Source organism: Orbicella franksi, chromosome 6 (genome assembly GCF_964199315.1).
Source record: "Orbicella franksi chromosome 6, jaOrbFran1.1, whole genome shotgun sequence".
In the NCBI taxonomy this organism is placed as follows: Eukaryota; Metazoa; Cnidaria; class Anthozoa; order Scleractinia; family Merulinidae; genus Orbicella; species Orbicella franksi.
Window position 1 is genome coordinate 28,210,165 of NC_138150.1, and position 3,805 is coordinate 28,213,969.

The window sequence follows — 3,805 nt, forward strand, 5'->3', positions numbered from 1 at the left end:
GTTAAAATATTGAGCGTAAAAGGTGATACTTGAGCAAATAGTTCCTAAGGAAAGAAATTACGCTAATTTCCTATCCTACAGCTGCGAAACACCTTTTAAGACTGTATTTAATATCCTAACAAAGAGTATAATTATGCTCAACTTTTTTGTCCTCTTTAAAAGCATAAGTTTCCCTGGGGATAGGGGGTTACAGTTCTTCTACCCTTAAACTGTGTTTCTTGATCATTTTTAACCAACGTATTCAACCAACGTTCACTTAATGCATCGGATTTTTTGAAACAAAAACTGCTAAGAACAAATACAGCAATCAAAATTTCAATATTTGTTTTTGTAGATTTTTGGTTACTTTAATAAATTATCCAAAAACTGATACATCAAAATTCTCAAACGAACGAAATACGAAAATTCCAAACTATAGCTCAAATTACCTCAAAATATACTTCTAAAACAGCGTTAATTGAGAATCAAGTTTGCGTTTCTACTCTTATACTGGCTGTGACATAGTTTCTCGCTTTTACTTAAATTAACTCCGTGACGACAGCACATCTCAGGGGCCGAAAAGGTAGAATGAACTACACGGGTGTAATACATAACGTGCTGTACTAGGAATATGTCCTTATTGCTTCGAAATCATTTTGCAGACCGACACAAGCGTTCTTATGTCACCATTTTCATGCGCCTCCAATTTATTGTCAAGCGCTTAGCGCTTTGTACTCAACGAAGAGCGTATATGGAAAGCCATAACTTTCTTATGTGGTTGTTTATCATTATTTGGTGTGGTTTCTTCATAATGTGTTGTAGCTACTTCATTACGTTGTGTGGTTTCTTCATTATGTGTCGTAGTTACTCCATTATGTTTTGTGGTTTCTTCATTATGTCTTGTAATGTAGTCCTGACGTGGTGCGTTTTTATCATGATGTGGTGTAATAACTTCATTACGTGATGTGGTTTTATCGTGATGTATTGACGTTGTTAAGTTATGTCTTGTGCTCTTGTCATGATGTAATGTGGTTACGCTATTATGTTGTCTGGTATCTTCGATATGTGGTTTGATCATTACGTGCTGTGGTTTCGTCTTTATGTCTTCTTGACCTCACTTCCGATACCAAGCTCTAGTACCCAGGCTTCTTGCTATCACGAAATAGTTGAACCGGTTTTAAGATGGGTCCCAGTTCCTTCTCTTCCCCGGTGTTAAAGACAACAAAATGGCGAGAACAAGCAACGACAATTTGTCAACTATACTTGACAAGATGCACCTTGGGCTTCTTTAATATTGAGAACTTCCAGCTTGAAAAGCTAACTGTGGATCAAATATGTAAGCTATCTTCTGAAGAAATGGACCCTGAACATCTAGGTCCTTCGACGTAGACGGCCTTTCTTCCTGTTTTCGACTCCTTCATGATCGACCCTATGAATGCTGTCACTGAGCCTCATCCTCTGAACCTTTATTTTCCGATCTGCCAGTATTTAGCAGTCCCTCTCCACAGGATGGATATTCCCTAGTTATTTCCTCTACAACTTCATCAAGCTGACCCTCTGTTTTTTTCTGTGAGCTGCAACTGACTGAGGCCGTAACAACCCATTCTTCGATAAACAGTACTTTCTGAAACAGAAAGTAACGACGCAATGTCTTTAATATTAAAGCCATCCTCCAGGTACCCCTCTAAAACTGACTTAGAAATTAAGTTTTCAGGAGCGCCACAAACTTGTTTTCCTGGTTTCCTCGACGGTGGATTGCTACCGTAGCTTAAACACTCTAACCTTAAATTCATCCCTGCGTTGCGATCGTTCACACCTAAAAGTTCCATTTCTTCAGAAGATAGCTTACGTATTTGATCCACAGTTACCTTTTCACGCTGGAAGTCCTCAATAAGATGACCAAGGTGCATCTTATCAAGTATAGTTGACAATATGTCGTTGCTTGTTCCCGCCATTTTGTTGTCTTTAACGCCGGGGAAGAGAAGGAACTGGGACCCATCTAAAAACCGGTTTCACCAGTTCGTGATAGCGAGTGAAGCCATAAAAAAGACATAAAGACGGATCCACATCACGTAATGATCAAACTACAAAGCGAAGATAACAGACAACATAACAGCGTAACCACATTACATCATGACAAGAACACAAAACATAACTTAACAACCTCGATACATCACGATAAAACCACACCACGTAATGAAGTTATTACACCACATCATGATAAAAACGCACCACGTCAGGACTACATTACAAGACATAATGAAGAAACCACAAAACATAATGGAGTAACTACAACACATAATGAGGAGACCACACAACATGATGAAGTAACTACAACACATAATGACGAAACCACACCAAATAATTATAAAATACCACATAAGAAAGTTATGGCTCTCCAATAAGCGTAGGATGTGTTTTTAAAATTTCTGCACAAATAAATAATACAAGCGAGCACAATTATCGCGATCTGCTGATTTTGCAAACTGTCCAAATCAATATTTAATTTCGATATTGTGCATATGAACAAGCAATTTAGACAGTTTCATGCGCAAGATAGACTAATTAACAAAATAGGTAATTAATACGCCTTCATTGCTCTGACTACTAAATTAGACTCAGCTTGTAGCCTCGCAGTTCTCTAATTTTTTCTTATGTAAATTGTCAGTTCAGGCCACAAGTACAATTGAACGAGACCGGAAACTTCACAAAAAAGAATTCTTGGCAACCAGGAAAACTTCGAAACAACCTGACCTGCTCTTTTCAGCTACAATATTAGTTTTTTTGTTGTTTTCTTCAATTTCAGGTTACCGTGCGCAAACGATTTCTTTTTAGCAGCTTCACCTTAACTTTACCAAGGGAAATTTCATCGTTTTATTTTGAACGTTTTGTTTGTAATTTTGGTGGGATATAATTTTTGCGGTTTTTTTCCACCATCCGCAAAAAGTTTCCGCAAAAGAAAAAGTTCCCTCAAAAATGTTCTCCCGAAAAAATTTCTTACATGTGATGTTTGTACAGTCGAACTTCCGGTTGCGACCACCTCTCTTCAGCGACCACCTCTCTTCAGCGACCAGTTTTCCAAAATACCAAAAGTTTCCACCACCTCTCCTCAGCGACCAGTTTTCCAAAGTACCAAAAGTTTCCAAGTCAAATCGCTATATTTGGAACCTCTTGTAAGTGACCACCTCTCGTAAGCGACCGCGACCACTTTCAGAGCTAATAGTTTGAAATTTTTAACCTCACGTAAGCGACCACTTTACAGATCTGACAGATAATAGAGCAGAAATTGGATAATAATGTGTTGTAATAATGTGTTGTTTTCAGAGCTAATAGTTTGAAATTTTTAACCTCACGTAAGCGACCACTTTACAGATCTGACAGATAATAGAGCAGAAATTGGATAATAATGTGTTGTAATAATGTGTTGTTTTCAGAGCTAATAGTTTGAAATTTTTAACCTCACGTAAGCGACCACTTTACAGATCTGACAGATAATAGAGCAGAAATTGGATAATAATGTGTTGTTATTATCGCTTTCGGATAGTTCAAGAGACGGAAATTTCTCAATAGGAAATACCTTTTTTCTCGAAATTGACTTTTTTTTTTATGAATAAGCCTCTGCAGTTACTATAAGCTAATGAGGTAAAATTTTGACCCAATATAGTCTAAGTTCTCGTAAGCGCTTACGGGAGGTTCGACTGTGGAGTAAAATTTTTTGAAGAAAATTTATGCGGGAACTTTTATTTGCGGAACGTGGAAAAAACCGCAAAAAAACGCAAAATTATTGCGGCACGCTGTGTCCATCAAGGATGCGCCAGCAGTCAGT